Raw genomic sequence first — 10393 nt, forward strand, 5'->3', positions numbered from 1 at the left:
TAGAAGCATTTAACCAGGACTCAGTAATAATAAAATAAAAAACCTGGATTGGATTGACGAGACAGTAGGAATATATTAATAAAATAAATTTTAGAAATTAAGCTTCCAACATTTTCAGGTGACAAATCAACCAGAGTGAGCATTCAACACTGGAACTGAAATGTAAGGACCCCAACCTTCACTTGTGACTAAAGGACTGAAGCGTTGTAGGATGCCAGACCCTGTGAATATTTTCGATGAGATATCCTCAAGCTGTTGGCTAATCTTCGTTTTGGCAGAAGAAACTAATGCTCTGCCAGTATGTTCTGCATGCTAACACTAGGAGATATAACCTTTACTGCTAATCTGGTCTATGCCAAGGTGTCCAGTTTAACAAGTGCTCAGAATTTTAACAAACACAGGCAGGTACGCCTCAATGGAGTGCAGGTGGGGCTCTGAATTCAGGGTCCAAACTTGTTGTGCAATGGTGCAAATTGTGCTTTACCTTGAATAATTGTTGGTGTCTCAAAATTTTGTGATTTCTGATGAGATTGTAACACTGATAAGGAGACCTGACCCCTAGGTCTTTAGAGCTCATTATAATAAATCAGAAAGCCATCTCTTATGTTTGACGGGCATCTATAAACCATGCTCTGCTCACACAGTTGTAGGGGTGTGATTGAAAAAACTGGTAACTGAAAGGGTTCCAGGACAGACCTGGCTGTGGAAGTTCAAAGCATGTCCACACAATTACAGGGAGGGCGAGAGGTGAAAAAGAATAATATTTTTCCTGACATGAATTAAAAAGGGATTTTAAAAATGTGTTAATCGGCACAGACCTGATTAGACTCATAAAGAACGCTTGACTACCTCTGCAGCGTTTGAAAGATCTGAAAAGGAAGAGGTTTTGGCAGGCGTGTAACGGAGTATCAAAGACTTTTGTTCGAAAAGGATTTAATGCGTGGTTTTTTTTCTGGGCTGACAATAGCGAAGCCGTGAATTAAGCGATTTCACCGTCCCATAGTTCAGTTAATTACACATTTATGTGCTCTCTTAATTCGCGGCAGATAACACCAGAGGCCATCTCGTCCCCTGCGCCTTTTTCCTTGGCTGCTTATCGGCTGACAATTATTTTCAATTATTGCCCTCCATTTTGCTTTTCACCGTGGATTAAGACTATGTTTAAAGCTTTGTGGCTAATCGTGTTAAGCTATGTTTCAGTACATTTATAAAGAAAAGCTTCTTTCAAATTTCCCGTCTGTTTGAATAAGGACGACATCGGTTCAGGCTTTCGTAATGCTGTTGCTTAGGGTTGCCAGATGCGCCTGGTATGGCTCGGAGTACTCAGTTTTCGTATTATTTTTTACTGGTTATGGTTAATGGTTGTGTATACAGCCATACAATATAAATGTCCCGTGTAATATTATTCACTCAAGTTTCAAACACTAGCACATCCACCATGCTTACCACTCAGTTTCGGTTGACTTAACATAAGGACAGTGCAAGTTATAAGCATAAGTGACAGCTTGTCACTACTGTTCGGCATAGTGTTCAATTATAGAATAAAGGCAGAGAGCGGGTGATCAAAAACTATTCCAAACAAGGAGGTTTGATTAACAATACAATTGGCTAATTCCTGGCTAGGGAACTGGAGCACCAGACTCCCTTTGACAGGCAGACTGGTTGATTTAGGGAGGCCAGACACTGGCTTCCTTAAATCAAATTACATTATTTTTAAAATACATTTCTGTTTCCCACCTCAGAAAACAATGTCTGAAAAAAGGTATTTAAAGGCATTCAGTCCTGATAACAGGGTTAAGACTGTACCTAATAATATTGTGTGCAATCGCTGTCCATACTTTTTTTATTTCAGCAATTCTTTTTTTGAGTGTATGGTAGAATATAATGAAACAAAGTCCATGATATAGGCCTACTAAAATAGCTGGAACAGAAACTAGTTAATTTGTATATTTAAATGACCAAATAGACAACCCAGTTTCAGTTTCCATTTTTAAGTTACTTCAAAGCTAGCTAGAGCAGACGTCAATGTAACTGAGTTAGAAATATGTTCGTTACCTTATCGATAACTGGCTCGGTATACAAGAGTGAATAATGTGCCAAGTTTATGCCCACCTTGCGCAAGTGTTGTAAATATGCGCATAATTGACACTGCAGGCATAATAGGGAGAGGATTTGACCATCCCTATACTTTTCGATTTTTTTGAATGTGGGCCCCCTTTTGATTCACATAGGTGAGTAGTTGGGTAGAAGGAGCACACAACTGCACAGGTCTGCAATCAATGGCACCCAAAAACGTGGGAAATACACATTTGACATTCAGACATTCTTGTTTAGTTCTGAGCTGGCGATTGGGGGATGAAGGAAAAACAATGTGCTCACTGGCGTGTTGGACTAGACTCAAACAAACTGCATGAATAACTGAACTGACCAAAATTCATGCCAGCCACCAAACTGATGGTATGCTGGAATGAACCAGTGGCCAGAAAGGCAAAGACTGCTGTTGCTTTTCGGGAGCGCGTAGGAACCTGCTGTGTTTCCCTCGGTGTCAGCTGCAACTATCTTTCAGACTCCGGCAGCACTGCATGGGGTAGATAGATAGCAGCATTTTTCAACACTCCTTCTCCGTCAGATCACAGAAGTTATGTCACTTGCTTAAAAATCCAGATTTTATACCATCTGCACCTGTGGCGAGTAATTATGTACTCCATAATGCTTCCCATAATTAAATGAAGAATGGTCATCCAAATAGACATATCACCAAAGAAATCACAGAACTATAATGGAGCCTTTTATGTCTTGCCAAACAGGCTAATCCTTCTCCTGAGCAATTTGTCAAATCTTCCTGGAATCGTCTCTGCGTCATACACTAATTACTTTTATATTAGGCCTCATACTGATACATGTGTAAGCGTAACCAGCCTATTTAGTCAATTGTTAAGTCTTTTATGAAGTTTGCATTTTTTGGAAGTATTCACAGAGTGTTGTTGTTGAGCCTGCATCTGAACTGAGCACCAGGATGAAGTAAATGGTGGTAGTTCTTCGAAGCTGACGCTGTCTGTGTTATTTGGAAAGGGTAATGGAAAAGTCAGGCCACTGCAATTATTGCTGTTAAGCTGAGTGGAACAGAACACACAGTGGTAAAACTATGATTAAATTCAATTAAATTAAGCTTTATTTATACAGGGTGTGTTGACTGAGCATGCATGCAACAACCTGTTAATGCACCCCAGGCCCTGCCTAACCTGAATGTTCTGCATTTGGATTGTGGGATGAAACCAGAGTAACCCGGTGAAAACCCATGCAGACACGGGGAGAACAGCGCAACCGGGAAAGGTGCCTCAAATAGCAACTGTGAGGCTGTGCGGCTTCTAAGGCTGTGTACCCTGGTGCCGCCCTCCCAGAGGACAGCCAATCAGATTAGGTCATCAGTGAACCACCAGAACACTTCATTTCAAAGTGTCTGCAAGTCATTGGATAGGACAGCTCAGTGGTGATATTCCTCTATCACTCAAAAACAAATTAAGTTGATGCCTGTCCCAGTCATGTTGCATTGAACAGCAAAATATAAATGTCATCACATCAAGTCATTCGCACTTGGAATTCACCTATCACGAATGCGGGCTTCTTATGAACAGGAAGTATAGGCTGAAATTTATCAAAGTGTTGTGTGAGGTGACAGTTCTACCCACTGCACCGCCATGTGTCACAAACTAAGTATGAGGGACAATACAAACAGGTAAATGTTGGAATTCACCAATGACGAATGTGGGCTTCTTATGAACAGGAAGTATAGGCTTGAAATTGATTCACCCTATACTTTTTGTTCTCAAACAGCTCTGAGGTGCTTTCATTTATTAGGAAAGGTAATTTTACAAGTTGTTTTTTTTGAAAGTGCTTGATGTTTACTAGTCTGCTATGTTTACTTACTATTTTGTTTAGACTAAAGTATTGCTTAAAACGCTCAATTGCTTAATTAGTCACTTTGTAAAAACATTAAAACTTAAAAGGCTTTCTTGTTAGATGTGTTCATGCTTAGCGGAAGTAAAATTAAAGCAAGTCCAATATTTTTATGTGTTCACTTTGGCAGGAAGATGTGCATTATCTTCCCTAATGAAAGACTAACCAGAGGCCCATAATACATAATTGAGGTCTACTAATAGATCCTTAAAACACATTCCATAATTAATTTTTTTCTATAGAGGGAATTTTGCACCAAAGGTAATTTTAAACGACCACACATTCATTCCAATCTGGTGAAGGACCGTCAAAAAGCATATTGACATTTCGTATGCTGTATATTCAGTATGGTCAAATGAGAGCGCTGTTCTCTTTGGCAGGTATGATCAGGGGAGTGAAAGTAGATAGGGAACGCAAGGGGAGCCAATCATATATAGGGAATGATTAGGTGGCTAGATGTAGAGAAACAGTTTTATGGGAATTTGACCAGGACACCCCTGCTCTCATGGCATTTTCAATGATCACAGTGAGTCCAAACCTCAGTTTGATTGATAGCTAATCTGAAGGAAGGCACCTTCTAAAGCACAGTATGCCCGTCACTGTGCTGGGACATTGGATTTATATATGGTCCAGGGGAAGGTTGCCCCCTACTGGTCCAACAACACCACTTCCTACATTTACACAGCAGGTCTTGATGTTCGGTCACAATTTTTTTGTCTAAATTCTAGTTCTTTGATCACCTATTTACATCTACTTTTAAAAGTGACCCATACCTGATACCTTGCTGACATGGTTTACACTTGAAACTACCCGCATGCGTACACAAGGGTTTGGTTACTGATACAGAAGACAGGAATAATGATTCAAGCTCTTGCTTTCTGAAGCACCTTTAGAGGTCTGCGAACATCCTCCTTTTTTTTTGTGGCCTGTACTAACTTTTTGGCCCACAAGATTAAAAGGCCTGCAACATTGGTATTCGTCCACAGGCCTACACCTTCGCCCTCCATATCACTTCTTTTACCACTTAGCTTTACTGGCGGAGGGTGATTTTGCACGTGTTGCATTACGTCACTCAAATTCAAAAAGAGTATAAGAATATCATATTTTGAATGCCGTGTGATTCACAATGACTAGTACATTCTGATCTTTGTGTTTGGATGACAGTTGCATTGGCAGATATCTAATTCCTATCAGATGTATTTCCACATTTGAATATGACCCAAAACGAATCATCAGATTCCACGTTTTTTTCTTTTTTAAACACTATATCTGATCTATGGCACATGTGAGCAAAAAGGCTGAATTGGGTCACTTTCACCAGGCGGTGTAAATGTAGCCTTAGTTTTTCCAGGAGGTCTCCCTTCCAAGTCCTAACCAAGTCCACACCTGCTTTACTTAAGCAGTCAGGCATGAGGAGGGTATGGAGGTATGTTGACACAGCTTCAGTAGTTTGTCACGAGAATGGCACAGGGTGATATGTTTCCTTAGCTTCAGCAATTTGTCTTGAGAAGGGCACAGGGTTGTATTGCTGCTGAGCTTTAGCAGTCTGTCATGAGAAGGGTACATGGTGGCATGGCTGCTTGCACGATACGCTGTTACACCATATACTGTCATAACTAATATAGAGCATACGTAAAGCCAAATATTATGTAAGCTCTTATGACACCACATCATTGCAGGGACTGTGGCAAATTAAACAGTTGCGGGAGGCTAATTTGTGGCAGCTGTGTTAATCTCTTATACCGTTGCTTAATTTGTACATCTCTGCTTATTTCTTTGAACGTCCTGTCCTCTGGGTGCCCCTAGGACTGGTGAAGGCCAGCTGGTGTTTGTGCGGGCAGTACTCTGGTCGTCTTGGAAATGAGTCAGTAAGTGGAGGGCGCAGACCCTCCTCCCCGCACTGGCCGTAGTACCTGAGCGTTCCCGCGGCAAATCCGCGAGCCGCAGCAGCTGTGCGCGTTTGGCCGAGCGCCGGCCCGACCGCGGAATTACCGAGGACGAGCCAGCGCAGCTGGTGTTGCATCTCATTGGCGCTTCTGCCTGTGTTCCATGTTTCACACCTCGCTGTTCTACAAAAACATTGAGTTATTTTCCATGAGCAATAGCGCGAGAACCGCTTTACTCCATAAAGAAAGAACGACCGGCAATATTTCTGAGGTTTAACAATTTCAAAGAAAAGAGATTTGACTCCGGATGCAAATTTAACGCATGTGTCAGCACCGGTTTCCCAATCCTGGTAAAGTGGTCCCCTGTGGATGCTGTTTTTTTTTTTTTTTGTTCCAATCATAATTATCATCTTTAAGTATAAGTTGTTCATTTTTTTTGGCACTTTTGATGTCTAATTTATCATCTTAATGTCACATGTCAGAAACAGACATTCCTGCTACAAAGAATGCATATTTCATATTAATGAAAAAACTTCACGACGATCATCTCTCAGGTAATTAATTCTTTAATTTTCCGCAATGTGCTGTGGTTGGAAAATCGGCCCTTTGAAAAGAGGTTGAATCTTCTGCTTGATGGAACACAGCTGAAATGAACAAAGTCCTGACTGCCATGGACATGACAGCGGCTGCATTTATAAAATAATTATGATAAAATTGTATCTTAAATAGCATCCTATGCAGAAAACCATGACTAAGTAGTTATTTATAAGGTCACACTTTGACGTGGATATGATCGTATCTCTACGTTAATTTTACACTTGACGTAAGCTAATTACCTGCTGGTTATGTGGACGTACTGCGCGTTTCATGGTTGTGCGCAAATCCCTTAATTAGGCTGTGTGTGCACTTTAGAAATAACATTTAACGGATAATCAGTTTTATGCATGATGAGTGAAAGAATCATGATCAATGCCACGTGTGTTTCAAGGCATGATAAGACGTTCTATCGTGTGCTACATGAGAAAACATATTGACTCATGGCTGCACTCACATTATTGGAGTTCAAATTGAAGTTCATTTGAAGTTCATTGGTTTACACATCACAGGTGCGTAAGCCGCAGATGCGCCACTGTAAATCAACGTTAGCAACTTTCTTTGGTCTATTATTTTTATAAATCAAGCTAAAGCACAACTTGGAAAATGAACTCAATATTAAGTTTACGTTCATCCCAAGATGAGGCCACTGGTCATTCAAACCATTTGTGGAAAACAAAAAGTTCACAACAAGTAGGCCTAGTACCGACCAAGACCTGTGTAGTGCTCAAATGAGTCTAAGCAGTTAAACATGTTGTGAATTCAGTAACATTAACTCTCAAGCAGGAGTCAGATTTGACCCCAGAGTATAATTTTATTTCTTTCAGTTTCAAACTTCTTAAATTTCTCAATGAAGTTTCCTTAAATAAATGTATATTTTTGTTTTTTGTGTCTGCTTTAATTCGGACGTTTGGTGACATCCCTTTTTAGTCCTATCTGACCGCAAAAAATCAACTAATTCCACCTATGTGACTTCATAAAAAGAATTTTTATTTGAATTCATGTTTCTGCAGCGACCAGATATCAAGTGATACATATTCACAGATGGGGACGGGGAGATTTCTTCTGCAGATTTTGAGCAGGTAGGCAGTTGATTTGTTGGCAAAGACCTCACCAAATTCCCTGCTGATTTCCTTGGATTTGCCAGGTAAAACCATGCTCAAAATAAACATAGTCTTCTATTTGGGTATATGAAACATATATTATATAACACATAACACATTTTATCTATAACACATTTTAAATGTTTAAGTTGAACATATGAACATGCATCCATCCACTATCTAACCCGCTTATTCCTGGTCAGGGTGCCTATCCCAGCATGCATTGGGGGAGCAGCAGACACCCTGGACAGGTTTCCAATCCATTGCAGGGCACACACACACCTTTTTGCTCACCCCATCATACCAATGGGAAATTTAGACTCTCCAGTTAGTCGAACCTGCATGTCTTTGGACAGTGGGAGGAAACGGGAGATCCCGGGGGAGACCCACGCAGACACGGGGAGAACATGCAAACTCCACACACAAGGCCCTGAACAGGATTCAAACCTCGGCAACTTCTGCTGTTCACTGCACCGCAGTGCCACCGCATTTGGACATTCTAGTGAGAAATGTTTTTCTGTGCCCCATTATGTAATACAGTAAAATACTGTGTTATTTCCCTTATTAAGTATCAGAGTTATTGATGGTGAATACAGTGCCAATGTGTATTGTTTGTCATACAAATGCTTATTTGCTGAAATTTTATGCTCATCCTGTCAAAAGCCAGTATGCGGTATTCTGAAAATATAAATCTTTCTTGTAATGTGATTGAATGCAATTACTTATGTTTTTACAAGTTTCAACTCTGGGTCATATCTGATGCTAGTCATGTTCAGGTGGTGTTCTCACATAAAGAAAGGTTACAACTAATGAACAAACAAAAAAATTGAATAGTTCCAGTAATTACAATATTAATGTGATGGCATTTTAACATTTATGTCTAATTTGGTCATCAGAAGTTGAGAGAAAAAGTTGAAGTAGATTTCCAAAAGATGCCTGGATGTTTCTGTGACGCCAGACACTTTCCAGAAGCTTCCATTTACTGCACATCAGTATTAGCAGTTTGTACCATGTCCTATTGTAACCGTTCATTTCAGACCATTAAAACAGAAGGCTCGTGGTACTGTAATGGAAATTGGCATGTATGCATCCTGTCATGCCAATATTGTGTGAGGATTTAGCCTACTTGCCTGCTCACATGGAGGAACCTGTTGATTTTACATGATGTTCAAATAACCTGGAAGTAGTTTTGACCCATTTTATTGGTACAGTGGAGCCCGGGCCCATTAAAAAGCAATAGCCCAGTGAGCAAAAGCCTGAATCTAGATGTCAGAAATCCAAGTTGAGATAACGGTTTGACATAAACAGACTATGTTAACCCCAGTACACCTCAGGTTTTACCTGGATATAGCCTGCCTATTTCCTAGTTGGCTAGAAAAGTTTACATTTTCAATCAAATGTAGCTGGGTTTTCACCTGAATGCCTAGATTCTGTTTCTCCAACTTTTCACTGCAGAAATGTTCACTGGCAAGTGGGGTCTAGGAAGCAGGGTCATTAAAAATCAAAAATGCAAAAATGTCATATAGGTATTCCTTCGGATCAAACTATTGCATACCACTGCTATAGTGCTGTGTCCCATGATTCATCTGCTGTGACTCATCTTTTTTGTGGTAAACCAGCCGCTATTGTATATATTTAGCAAGGGAATGTACAGTTGGTTAGTGGGAAGGGGAATGTGCTGCTGTCTTAGCTCCTGAAGCATTTGGTCGCTGCTTGGCACAGAAGCGGCTCTTTTATTCGTTTTTATTTCAGAGCCTCTTGCTGTATAAAGTTTCCATTTCTGTCCCTTTCATCGCTTAAGCGCAGTTTATAGCCAGGAAAGAACTTTGGATGTGCAGGCTCTCTCACACTCTGCTTTGACCTTGGGAAAAGCTGAACGTTTCCAGAACGTTCTTAATGATTCTGTGTTTGTATGCATTTGTGTGTGTGTGTATATGTGTGCGTGCGTGCGTGCGTGCGTGTGCATGCGCGTGCGTGCATGCATGTGTTTTGTATGGCTCAGTGAACACATGGGGTTCAACATTCCTAAAGCACTAGAGCTGAGAATGGAAGATAACTCTATAGAACATTTCTCTCATTAACAGCAGTGTTACAGGATAAATACTCAGTGACGGGGTCCTTAACTGAGCAGACATTTCCCACAGGGTCCAGAACCCCAGGGGTGGAAACAGATTTTGCTACCCCATAATGACCAATATTTTATCATTATTCAGGGATCCCACTTGACTTCCATGTTTGTGGTAGGATTGGGAGGAGGGGTAGGGGGGTAGGTATTTGGGACAGAATGACATCAGCATATTCATATTCTCCAGACAACAGTCCCCACTTCCTGTGTCATTAATACTGTATTGCCCTCCAGTGTGATTGCACAGGATTTAAAACCGTTTTGAAGCCTCCTCTGAAAAATGAGCACATACTGTTCTCAGACAATTGAATATCAAGCCTTGTGCTAAGCCTAGCATGATCTTGAACAGCACAACAGTGTCTGGGTCCGCCACCCATACTCACTTAATGCGATTGTGATTTCAGATAGCCTACACACTGTCAGGGAAAGTTTTGGGAGCTGATACAAGCATTTCTTTTTTGATCAAACACTTGCAGTTTTGGGGGAAAATTTATACAAATCCAAGTGGACATGCAGAGAATAAATATTTGCAGATTTAAAGCATGATTAGGGGGAGGGGTTCCCATAACAACTGTATGCTCTAAAATGATATAGGAAGACCAATTCAGTGAGCAAATCAGCATACATTTTGGAAATATATTTATTGCAATAAACAGCTCATGTTACAATTTGTGATGGCATGTGAATGATTCTATAACGCTCTTCTATATACACAGCAATGTTAGTAT

At 40.5% G+C, this 10393-nt stretch overlaps 1 long non-coding RNA gene across 1 annotated transcript; it reads left to right on the forward strand.

Annotated features, from left to right (window-relative positions):
• The first annotated feature begins 5761 nt into the window (after positions 1–5761).
• LOC135234612 (uncharacterized) lies at positions 5762–10281 on the forward strand. Its single transcript, XR_010324150.1, has 3 exons — positions 5762–6949; positions 7451–7519; positions 7744–10281. It is a non-coding gene; the product is annotated as an uncharacterized LOC135234612 (long non-coding RNA).
• The last annotated feature ends 112 nt before the right edge of the window (positions 10282–10393 follow it).

This window comes from Anguilla rostrata, chromosome 11, assembly GCF_018555375.3.
Source record: "Anguilla rostrata isolate EN2019 chromosome 11, ASM1855537v3, whole genome shotgun sequence".
Taxonomy (NCBI): Eukaryota; Metazoa; Chordata; class Actinopteri; order Anguilliformes; family Anguillidae; genus Anguilla; species Anguilla rostrata.